This window comes from Drosophila montana, unplaced genomic scaffold (genome assembly GCF_035044405.1).
Source record: "Drosophila montana isolate Dmon_TW-CO22-7 unplaced genomic scaffold, ASM3504440v1 contig_384_1, whole genome shotgun sequence".
Taxonomy (NCBI): Eukaryota; Metazoa; Arthropoda; class Insecta; order Diptera; family Drosophilidae; genus Drosophila; species Drosophila montana.
The window spans coordinates 96,479-109,540 of record NW_026998721.1 but is presented as its reverse complement, the minus strand read 5'-3'; the positions used below and the strand labels follow the sequence as shown (position 1 = coordinate 109,540).

General features: G+C 39.4%; 1 long non-coding RNA gene across 1 annotated transcript in view; it reads right to left on the bottom strand.

Annotated features, from left to right (window-relative positions):
• The window catches only part of LOC135438812 (uncharacterized), a 113,292-nt gene extending 100,484 nt beyond the window's left edge, over window positions 1-12,808 (bottom strand). The window contains exons 1-2 of the long non-coding RNA XR_010437938.1: window positions 12,684-12,808; window positions 11,484-11,645 (exon numbers count right to left, since the gene is read on the bottom strand). This is a non-coding gene — a long non-coding RNA (uncharacterized LOC135438812). The remainder of the gene's footprint in view (window positions 1-11,483; window positions 11,646-12,683) is intronic.
• Between the last annotated feature and the right edge of the window lie 254 nt (window positions 12,809-13,062).

The window sequence follows — 13,062 nt, the reverse complement described above, 5'->3', positions numbered from 1 at the left end:
AGGTCTTTTTTCTGATAAGAAGATTCAGGATCTCGTTGAGAAAAATTTTTTTATTCCGAAAATAAAGGAAAAGATGGCCAGAGTCATAAATAGTTGAGTATAATGCATTATTATGAATTCTACAAGTGGGAAGAGGGCAGGATTTCTGACCCCGAGTAATACGGGAGACAGACCATTGTGTTCTTATCATATCGATCACGTAAGGCCAATGGAGCTAACCAGCAAACGTCTTAACCACATTTTACTGGTGGTAGATAGGTAAACGTCTTAACCACATTTTACTGGTGGTAGATAGGTACACCGGCGTTAATGAAGTTTTAAATTGCTTAGAAAGGCAATCTGTTCTGTTTGTTAACTAAGCGGGAATCGTTGCTGATAACTGAAATTACCTCAAATCTATTATGGAATAGCACATCTGCTAATAGCTACCAGAGAACAGTGCGGAAATGGTCAAGTGGAACGGATGCATAACACACTTAAGTTATGAGAGTCCTTACAGTTGGTATAAGCATTTGGGAAGAGTTCAGCAAGTAATTAATCATACTTTACCAAGGAGTTAAAAAAATCTAGTTAAGAAAAGTTTAATTGATGAGTTGGAAGACGAAGAAACGATAGTGCATGAACAGGCGCGTGAAAATATCCAAAAGCTGCAAGATGGAACAAAAGAAGATTTTATTTAAGACTGGAAGGAGGGGCTATCTTCGGCACGCCGAAAATTTAATACCTTTGCAGAACCAACCTTTTCATAAGGCTCATAGTGCTTTGCCCGTATCTAAGAAGCACAGGGAAAATAGTTAATGCCGAATATGGTTAAGATATCTTGAAAAACAAAGAATTTTCGACCGATCGTTCCTATGGCAGCTATTTGGTATAGTAGTCCGATGTACAAAAGATTTTGCATACATGGAGGGAGCATAGTAAAATTAATAAATGCCGAGTTTGTTCAAGATATCATGAAAAACAATAAAAATTTCCATACAATAACTTAATTTTCGACCGATCGTTCCTATGTCAGCTATATGATAAAGTGGTCCGATGTTGATAGTGTAAAGTGTATATATTCTGGATCAGCATCAATAGCCGAGTCGATCTAGCCATGTCCGTCTGAGCTAGAGACTTGAAATTTGAGCTGTAGGTCCTCCTAGTGCCCGCGCAGATCGAGTTTGTTTCCGATATTCTTCCCCTTATAACTTCTTATAACTTCCTCTTTTTCCAAGTAATCGATAAAAATGATATAGGAATCCTGTTTTTTTTTGGCAATTTTGCTAAATAATAACAGCTAGTCACCAAACTTGACATGTAGCTTCTAGAACAGTATATATATTTCAATTATTTTTCATTTTATAGATTTCGCCACCTCCCCGCCACTACCTCATAACTATAAATCAAGTTAAAACACCAACTTATGCTGACCACAAATATAAGCCACAATTAAATGCAAATGACTTTTTAGTACAATAAGATGTACTTTAGAAAATTTCATCAAGATCGGTTAAGAAACACAGAAATGATTAAAGAAAACGTGTTTTGACATTTCTCCATCAGCGGCAGCAAGCACAGATTCCAAGAATTTCTGTATAATGTACACACACACATTCATGCGCGTCTGCTTTGAATCTATCAACAGCATTGCAATTGCGATTCTATTGTTTTCTGTGCTGCTATTTTAATTCGTTTTTTTTCTCATTAAGACTCAATTATTGGTGTGGTTGTTGAGTAGAGGCAGAGGTACGTAGTGTGGTCTGTTGCGAGTTCGAACCATATCAAGGAAACTATTTTTTTTTTTTGGCGTGGCTGTTAATTAGCGGCGGCAGCAAGACGGACGGAGGGACAGACAGACGGACATGGCTAGATCCACTCGGCTATTGATGCTGATCAAGAAGATATATAGTTTATGGCGTCGGAGATGCTTCCTTCTGCCTGTTACATACCTTTGCACAAATACATATTACCCCTTTTATTCATTTTCAATGGGTTCAGGGTATATAAAGATATTCGGCGATTTTTGTGGCTGACCTATCGCCTGTCGGAAGAAGAGGGTTCAGGGTATCCCCTAGTCGGGAGCTCCCGACCAGAACCTCTTACTTGTTTTTATTAATTTATATTTATTACTACTAAAACAAAGTAACGCGTAGCGCGAGCTGCATGTGGTGTTGGAATAAGAGGGTTCAGGGTATCCCCTAGTCCCCTTCTTCGAAAAGCTGACGATTAATCAGAGTTCAGTTCTTTCAGAATGTTATGTTACTTAAGAAAACCGGTACTTTAAATTTGAAGACAAAATATATACACAATTGAAAGGAATGCCAATGGGATCAGCGGCCTCTTCAGTATTCGCAGACACAATAATGGAAAAACTGTTGGACAACATTACTGGAAAATTTGACGAAATATGTAGATGTTCTTTTTTGTCGTAACGGACAAAACAGATATACATAAAAGCTGGAATGAACTGAACTAAAAAATTCGAGAAGTTGTAATATTTTGACTTTATAGTAAGCAGTCTTGAAAATTCACTCAAAATTAGGTGTTAATAAGAAACCCATAACCTCTGGACGAATATTTAACTTTAACTTAAACCACCCCAGAAGTATAATAATAAGTGCAACACTAAGCTGTAAGAGAAGGATGATCAACGAATCGCACACGATATATCACAAAGAAATTGGACACGAAATTTAAAAACTCTTGATCAAAAATGACTTCCCACAGAATGTAATTAAAACATTATTAAAAAGACATCAAATCAGAACACAAAAGCCAACAGAACCTACCAAAATATACAAATCTCTAACATGTGTACCACGATTATCAGAAGCCCTGAAGAACTCAGACAAAAAATACAAAAAATAAGAAATATAAGTAGCTTACAAGCCTACGAATACTTTACAAGCATATTTCAGCACTACAAAGGCAAAGATTCCAATGATGGACAAAAATAATGTTATTCACAAATTATCATGTTGCGATATTTTAATTCATTATAATGTTTATTGTTTTTTATACCCTTGCAGAGGGTATTATAATTTTGTCGTGAAATGTATAATGCATAGACATCTCCGACCCATAAAGTATATAAGTTAACCACTGACTATTGGTATGTGCTGACCCAGCGTTCTGTTTAAGCCAATGACCAGAGTCATGTGGCGACGGATATGTCGCAACTACGTGCCGGCTGCGGCGGTCATCCGATACCGCACACGAGGCGCTAACGCTGCACTTTGCGATTTTGGCGGCGGCGGCTCTGCGGCAGCGACGGCGACTCTGGGGCAGCGACGGCGTCTCTGCAGGCATTGCATATATTGAGGGAGCAAGAAGAGCGATCTCGTCCAGAGCAGCGCCCACAAGGGCGCCAGCAACAACAACAGCAAGAAAAAAGCAATTCTCTCAGGGTGGCCAGGGCAAGAATCCTCATTTCAAGAAGTAGAACGGCCAATCCACAGACAAAGCCCAGAATAGGGCTGGGCCGATAATGCCCCATGGAAGTCGACCCTTCTTCTTCCCGTTTTAGGCAACCCACAAACTTTTCGAATTCCCATGGCTCGGCTAAGTTTAACGCCAGCGAAGGTCAGGGAAATAAACGCCCTGCCGGATAGGAACGCGCGACAGGCCAAAGGAGGCAAGGGGTAGACCACGTCCATGCAAGCGAGGCCGAGAGCGCAGGGTACACCGACGCGGCACAAGAGGCGTCAGACGAACAACAAGACGAACATAACCCTGATTATAATAGCGATAGCGCTAATTTTTTAGGGGAAGGTCCCTGCTACCGTTCATTCGACGGAGAATAGCGGGGAAAGATATGAGATTTTTAATCGACACGGGTGCGGCAATAAATTCCATCAGGCCGCACAAACGCCTTAAAGGCGTCGTCCCTGTCGAGTCCCCTTACGTTGTCCACTTCGTTCTTGGGTCCAACAACATCGCCGAAAAATGCAAATTATGTATGCTTGGGTGCGACACATATTTTTTCCTACTAGATTCTTTATCCACTTTTGATGGAATTATAGGGCTGGACCTGCTAAAGCAGGTGGGAACGGTTTTATGCCTAAAAAAAGGTATGTTTAAATTTGGTGCGACTTCGGAAGCGTTGCAGTACCACAAATGTGTGAGCGTTTATCACACGAAGAATAAAGAAGTCGAGGCACCACCTGCGGTGAAGGCAGATTTCCTGCGAGTACTTCATCGAAACACCAAGGCTTTTGCGGACTCTAACGAGGCGCTGCCTTATAACACGGCTGTTGTGGCCACGATCCGTACGACCGTCGAAAATGTGGTCTACTCAAAGCTATACCCCTATCCTAGGGGTGTAGAGGATTTTGTCGCGAACTACTTAAAAACGGCATAATTAGAAAGTCGAAATCGAGCAAAATCGTGAGAAGACGGCCTTTTCGATCAATGGCGGGAAGTACTAGTTTTGTCGACTTCCCTTTGGTTTGAAGAATGCAGCGAGCATTTTTCAGAGAACCAAGGATGACGTCCTGCGGGAGCAGATTGGAAAATCTTGTTACGTTTATGTAGATGACGTCATCGTCTTTTCGAAAAACGAGTCGGACCATGTCAGGCATGTCGACTGGGTATTAGGGAGCCTTTTGAATGCGAACATGCGTGTAGCGCACGAGAAGTCACAGTTTTTTAAAGAGAGCGTCGAGTACCTCGGCTTTATAGTAACTAAAGACGGTGCAAAGTCAGATCCAGAAAAGGTAAAAGCCATTCGGGAATACGCTGAGCCGACTACGGTGTTTGAAGTATGATCCTTTTTGGGATTGGAAAGCTATTACCGCTGCTTTATCAAAGACTTAGCAGCAATAGCGAAACCAATCTCCGACATCCTAAAAGGGGAAAACGGATCCATTAGCAAGTACAGGTCTAGAAAGGTCCCTATACAATTCAACGATGCTCAACGCAACGCGTTCCAGAAGCTTAGGAACATATTAGCGTCGGAAGACGTTATACTGATGTACCCGGACTATAAAAAACCATTTGACTTGACACAGACGCCTCAGCCTATGGCATAGGTGCTGTCTTGTCGCAAAATGGTCGCCCCATTACTATGATATCCCGGTCCTTAAAAGATAGGGAAGCAAACTTCGCTACCAACGAGCGGGAGTTGCTTGCCATCGTCTGGGCATTGGGTAAGTCACTGCACTTTCATTACGGGGTTAGGGACATAAATATCTTCACCAGCCTCTCACGTTCTCGGTATCCGAGAGCAATCCCAATTCAAAAATAATGCGCTGGAAAGCGCGCATTGATGAAACAGGGGCCAAGCTTTTCTATAAGCGTGGTAAAGAAAAAGTAGCGGACGCGCTGTCGCGCTAGAACGTGAACACGCTTTCCTCTAAAAAGAAATTTCATACTTTTCCGCGAAAAAACTCGCCATTTGATAAACTTTACCGATAGGGTCGCCCTCATCGAAACGATAAAGGCCATCATTAACCCAAACGTGGTTAATGCGTTTCAGTGTACTCTCCCAATCTTGGCCAGTTTCCAGCACGAGTTGGTAAGAGCCTTTCCGACTACGAAGTTTTGGTATAGCAAAAACTTCGTGGCCGACGTGTTTGACGTCAGTGATAGAAGAGACATCATCACTAGGGAACACAATTGAGCCCATAGGGCGGCTCAGGAGAATGTGAAACAGGTCATGACGGAATACTATTTTCCTAAAATGACCAAATTAGCTAATGAGGTGGTCCTTAACTGTAAGATTTGCACGAAAGCAAAATACGACAGACACCCAAAGAAGCAGGAACTTGGCCAGACGCCACTTCCCTCACAGACTGGAGAAATGTTGCACATTGACATTTTCTCCACGGACAAAAGGTTCTTCCTTACTTGTGTTGACAAGTTCTCGAAGTTTGCGGTAGTCCAGCCTATCGCGTCTCGAACGATAGAAGACACGAGACCACCTCTGCTGGTCTTAATGAATATTTTCTCTTCGGCTAAGCAAGTATGTTGCGACAATGAGCTTGCATTCAAGTCAGAGACTATCAGGTCTCTGCTACTGAATAATTACGGCGTAAGCGTGGCAAATGCGCCTCCCCTTCATAGCACGTCTAATGGTCAGGTAGAGCGCTTTCACATCACTCTTCTGGAGATAGCTAGGTGCTTAAAGCTCCAAAGGGGTATAGTTGACACAGTCGACCTTATCTTGCAGGCCACTATTGAGTATAACAATTCCATTCACTCAGTGGTTGAGAAGAAGCCTAAGGACATCTTGCTTAACTCTCTGCCGGAATCCACCCGCGAGGTTAGAGGTAAGATAGAAAGGGCCCAAATCCAGCAGAACGGTAGGGTTAATAAAATGCGTCGGTACAGAGTCTTCGAGGTAGGAGAAAAGGTCCTCGTAAAGACGAACCGCAGACTAGGCAACAATTTATCGCCTTTGTGCATTGAAAAAAAGGTTGAAGCGGACTTGGGGACAACGGTCCTCATTGAGGGGAGGGTGGTCCACAAGGACAACCTCCGTTGAATTTAAAGCACAATTTTTTCATTACCATTTTCACAACAGTAGTTTTAACATTTAAGGATTACGTTCAGCATACTTTCAATCATGTCCATGACAACGGCACGGGTGACGGACTACTCGCACTCGCACAGATTATGGACGGGGACATTCTACTTTGGGATAGTTACGGATACTAACGTCACACTACCAATCTCACGGACTATAGGACAATCACTGAGGAGACCATGAAACTGACGGGAATGTTTCCACAATCCCATATGAGGAAATTGCTGCAAATTGACACTGGACATGCTGCCCGCTCTCGATGTGCACCATCGCAAGGTAAGAAGCCTTGACTTCTTGGGTACATCCTTTAATGTTGTAGCGGGCACCCCGGACGCAAACGTCTTCAGGAAAACTGAACTGACTCAGATGCAGCTGGTCACTGCAACGAGTAGACAAATTTCTATAAATTCGAGGATGCAGAAAAAGATTAATCAACTGACCGAAACCGTTAACAGAATTATTAAGTCCTCAAAAGAAAAGCAGGCCGATACCGGCCACCTCTTCGAAACCTTAAGCACACGCAATAGAATGATGATAACAGAAATAGGGAACCTTATGCTTACTTTAACCTTAGAAAATATAAACGTAATAAACCCAACAATAACAGATCATTCTGATCTTATGAATATTCTCACTGACCAAATCACAGGGACCCCTATTACTGACATTTTGAAAGTATCTAATATTAAGGTAGAACATAAGGATAATGTAATAAGTTTTATAATCGAGTTCCCTTTAATACGTAAGCAATGCAGAAAGATAATAATTTTCCCAGTCGCCCACAACGGTTCTGTACTTCAACTCCACGACAATCTGGTGGCCGATTGCGACGGGCAGATGTTGGCCGTAGCCAATTGTTCACAAGCTGCAACTGCCACATTCTGCAGGCGTTCCAAGAGCATCAGTTGCGCACAAGGCCTCCATGCAGGGGGTACAGCCCATTGCCAAACGCAGCCGAGTCATCTTATCCCTGTCACCATAGTGGACGACCGCATCATCATCATTAACGATCGTAGCGCAATACCCACCTACGACGATTGCACTGCGATGAAGATAGATGGGACAAACCTCGTCGCCTTCTCGGCCCATGCCACCGTAAATGGCACGCGATACTTCAATCGTAAGAGCGTGCAAAATCGGTTCCCGGTAGTACCGGCATCACCGTTGCTAAACATCAGCGGCCATGACTCGATACTCAGCCTTCCCTAAATTCACCGCCTAAGTGAAAATAACCTTAACTACATCAAAGAGGTCAGAGACAGTATTGCAGTCGGAAATACATTGGCGATTTCCTTCGGCATAATGCTGTTGGCCTGTGCTGTGGGAGATGGAGTCTACTGACTCCATAGGCTGACAATCAAGCGTAGAAACTCCCGGAAGATCTCGAAGATATTGGAAAACTTAAACGCGACCGAGGACGGTCGGTCTTCGAGAGGGGGAGTAGTTAACCACTAACTATTGGTATGTGCTGACCCAGCGTTCTGGTTAAGCCAATGACCAGAGTCAAGTGGCGACGGATATGTCGCAACTATGTTGCCGGCCGCGGCGGTCATCCGATACCGCACACGAGGCGCTAACGCTGCACTTTTGCGAGAGCGGCGGTGGCGGCTCTGCGGCAGCGACGGCGACTCTGGGGCAGCGACGGCGTCTCTGCAGGCATTACATATATTGATAAAGATTGTACTTTTTAGTCTAAGTTTGGAAACAATAAAAGTGCGACGTACCGTCCCTTAAGTCTCCGTTAGTTAACTCATTTTTATATGCATTTTTAAATGCAACTGGCAAAATCCAAAGATGCAGACATAGATGTACTAATTTATATATCCATGATCAGTATCATCAGTCGAGTCGATATAGCCATGTCCGTCTGTCCGGCTGTTCGTCTGTCCGTCTGTCTGTTTCTATGCGAACTAGTCCCTCAGTTTTAAAGCTATCTTTATGAAACTTTGCAGAAGTCCCTGTTTCTGCTGCACGCAGTTCATATGTCAAAACCAGCTGGATCGGACCGCTATATCATATAGCTGCCATAGGAACGATCTGTCGAAAAGTAGGTTCTTATATGAGAAACATTTTTGTTTATAAAGATATCTTGATCAAACTTGGCATTTATTAGTTTTACTATGCTCCTTATATAAATGCAAAATCCTATTAAGATCGGAACACTATATCATATAGCTGCCATAGGAACGATCGGTCGAAAATTAAGTTGTTGTATGGAAAATTTGTTTGTTCTTCACGATATTTTGACCAAACTCAGCATTTATTTGTTTTACTATGCTCCCCGTATATATGCAAAATCCTATTAAGAACGTACCACTATATCATATAGGTGCCATAGGAACGATCAGTCGAAAATTAAGTTGTGTGAAAAACCTTTTTTGTTTTTCAAGACATCTTAACCATACTCGGCATTAACTTTTTTCTTGTGCTTCTTAGATATGAACATTATGAAAAGGTTGGGTCTGATAGGGGATTATATATTCGGCGTGCCGAAGATAGCCCTTCCTTCTCGTCTCATTTAAACTCAATTATCAATGGGGCTGTTTGTAGCGAGTTCGAACCCTACCGAGGAAACTTTTTTTTTTTTTCGATGTCGCCATGTCCGTCTGGCCGTCTGTCCGTCTGTCTGTTTCTATGCGAACTTGTCTCTAAAGTCTTTAAAGCTATATTTATAAAACTTTGCTGAAGTGCCTCTTTCTGTTGCACGCAGTACAAATGTCAAAACCAGCTGGATCGGACCGCTATATCATATAGCTGCCATAGGAACGAAATGTCGAAAAGTAGGTTCTTATATGAAAAACATTTTTGTTTATAAAGATATCTTGATCAAACTCGGCATTTATTAGTTTTACTATGCTCCTCATATATATGCAAAACCCTATTAAGATCGGACTACTATATCATATAGCTTCCATAGGAACGATCTGTCGAAAAGTAGGTTCTTATATGACAAACATTTTTGTTTATAAAGATATCTTGATCAAACTCGGAATTTATTAGCTTTCTATACTCCTAATATACATGCACTATATCAAAATCTTATTTACATCGGTCAGTTGTCCGATAGTAGTAGTAGTCAGCTGTCATATAGCTGCCATAGGAACGATCGGTCGAAAATTGGTCGAACCCATTGGAGATGGGTAAAAAGGATATAATATATTTGTGCAAATGTATGTAACAGGCAGAAGGAAGCATCTCCGACCCCATAAAGTATATATATTCTTGATCAGCATCAATAGCCGAGTCGATCTATCCATGTCCGTCTGTCTGTCTGTCCGTCTGTCCGTCCGTCCGTCGCCCGTATGTATGAACGAAACGATCTCAGAATAAGAGCTAGAGACTTGAAATTTAAGCTGTAGGTCCCCCTAGTCCCCGCGCATATCGAGTTTGTTTCCGATATTCGATAACTTTCCCCGCTTCCAAGTAATTGATAAAAATCGATATCGAAATCCTGTTTTTTTGAGCAATTTTGGCAAATAATATGAGCTAGAGTCACCAACCTTGACATGTAGCTTCTAGAATATATATATATATATATATATATATTTTTCATTTTATACCTATCGCCTTTCGGAAGAAGAGGGTTCAGGGTATCCCTTAGTCGGGAGCTCCCGACCAGAATCTCTTACTTGTTTTTATTAATTTATCTTTATTACTACTAAAACAAACTAACGCGTAGCGCGAGCTGCATGTGGTTTTGGAATAAGGTTCAGGGTATCCCCTAGTCGGGAGCTCCCGACTAGAACCTCTTACTTGTTTACTATTTAGTTGGTACCAGTTATAACTTAATTATTTTTGAAAATTTAATATGTTCTAATTCATACAAGTAAACGTAAGAGAAGACATACTCTCAGAGCTCTCATTGATACAATATTGCCGAAGTTAATGTTTGTATGTGTGTGCACAAAAAGAATTGGGAACTTTAAATTTGTGGTTTTTTTCAGAATTCTTCGACAAGCCGATGATTAATTCAGAGTTCAGTTCTTTCAGAATGTTATGTTACTTAAGAAAACCGGTACTTTAAATTTGAAGACAAAATATATACACAATTGATAGGAATGCCAATGGGATCAGCGGCCTCTTCAGTATTCGCAGACACAATAATGGAAAAACTGTTGGACAACATTACTGGAAAATTTGACGAAATATGTAGATTTTCTTTTTTGTCGTAACGGACAAAACAGATATACATAAAAGCTGGAATGAACTGAACTAAAAAATTCGAGAAGTTGTAATATTTTGACTTTATAGTAAGCAGTCTTGAAAATTCACTCAAATTAGGTGTTAATAAGAAACCCATAGCCTCTGGACGAATACTTAACTTTAACTTTAACCACCCAAGAAGTATAATAATAAATGCATCACTAAGCTGTAAGAGAAGGATGATCAACGAATCGCACACAATATATCACAAAGAAATTGGACACGAAATTTAAAAACTCTTGACCAAAAATGACTTCCCACAGAATGTAATTAAAACATTATTAAAAAGACATCAAATCAGAACACAAAAGCCAACAGAACCAACCAAAATATACAAATCTCTAACATATGTACCACGATTATCAGAAGCCCTGAAGAACTCAGACTGATACAAAAAATAAGAAATATAAGTAGCTTACAAGCCTATACTTTACAAACATATTCCAGCACTACAAAGGCATAGATTCCAATGATGGACAATTATAATGTTATTCACAAAATATCATGTTGCGGGGACAATATTTTAATCTATTTTAATGTTTATTGTTTTTTGTCTCTTGGTGTTAACGCGCCTAAGACAGTTGCCGATGTGCAGCCAAAATATATCAGAAAAATTTGAATTAAATCAAAATTGTCTTTTATTCTTGGTTTTAATAAACCAAGGACCTCGAGCCAGCTAAATTATGATTTGTTAAACGGAAAGGTCGACAAAATCAGCATTATGTCATAAATCTCATAATATTCATAATGTAAATATATTCGTTAAACTTACCTTCTTTCATTCCAACAATTGATTTTATGAAACAAATGAATAATATGCACTGGAAAGGCTTCTCCATTGATTTCTTATTTTTTTTTTAATTTAAATATTAATGTGTTAGTTTGCACATTCAATACGCCGAAGTTTAAAAATGTTAAAATTTTTTTAGGTTATCTGTTAGGGGTTCACATATGTATACATTTGTATATTATATTTCATATTATTAGAATTTAAATATGACAATTATTGTACATAACTTTACGAAAAAGTTAACGATTCTTATTTTTACATAGGCAAATCAGAAGCAAGACATGAAACCGCCGCTCTAAAAGTAAGATTTTCTTCATGATTTAAATTAACCTATATGGGTGGAATGGGAAATTCTAAAAGCTTGGCTGCTTAATTAGCCCTATTCCGATTGTTTAGTAACTGTGTAAGAGAAAATTAAAGACTTCATGTGCGAAAATTCAGGATTCGAGAAGTGCCTATTATAACTTGGTTATAACCCAGAAGTGCATCTAAATTTTAATAAAAATTAAAGATTTAATTAATAATAATTAAATAATGATTATAATTTAAAAATAGAATTCGTAAGTTAAGATTTTTTTTAAAAACAATGCACAAGTTTTCTAACCATCTTTTATTATTTAAAGTTTGACAATTTTACAAATTAATCATGCCATTTGTTACGTTTTCAGGCCACAGCCGTGGCCATGCGTTTATCCTTCTAATTGGCTTCTAGGATGTTGTTTTTATATGTCCAGGTTACTAGGATTATTAAATTGATTAATCATTTTTGATCGAATCCTTAAACTTACCATCATTACTCACCACTTTTTGAAATTAAGTTATTAAGAAATTAAGTAAAATGAACACTTGTAGAATTAAAAAAAAAATGAGTGTACACCCTTAATGGCAACACCAAAAAATAAAAGGCAGAGAAACAGGCGCACATTTTCACCATTAATATATACTTTGTATACACTTTGCGTTTTGCTTTTTGATAGCCAACAGATGAATTTAAAAGAGAAGGTTTCATGAATTGAACATTCTACTTCGGTATGCTTTTGTCTTTTTGGCTCGCACTTATTTAGCCGAAGTTAAAGTCATGAAAATATCTGACATAGCGGCGACGTTTGCATGTCTTGCTGCTGCTTTGCCCTCCGAAATGGTAAAAATATCATGTGTTTATTTTTTCATGTAGTTACTTACAACTTTATCCTATTGAAATTCCAAATACATGAGTTCGTGCATGAGAAAATGTATAACCGTATAGACTTTGTTATTCGACCACTATAATATTATAATTGTAATCAAATAATATTGCTTTCATATTTAAGTCAATAATATGAATTTGGAACACTGATTAAACCGGTAAATACGTACACATGACTTGGCACAGCATCTCAAAGTACAATTGAATGTACTTAATGAAAATAATAATAAAATATTAGAATAGAAGATTAGGAATATTTTATTTATATATGAATAACGGATTATATGGATTACACCTTAATTAAATGGAAAATCACATTTACTTCTCTGTAATTATTTATACATATAAACTTTTGATGAATTTAAATACTTAAAT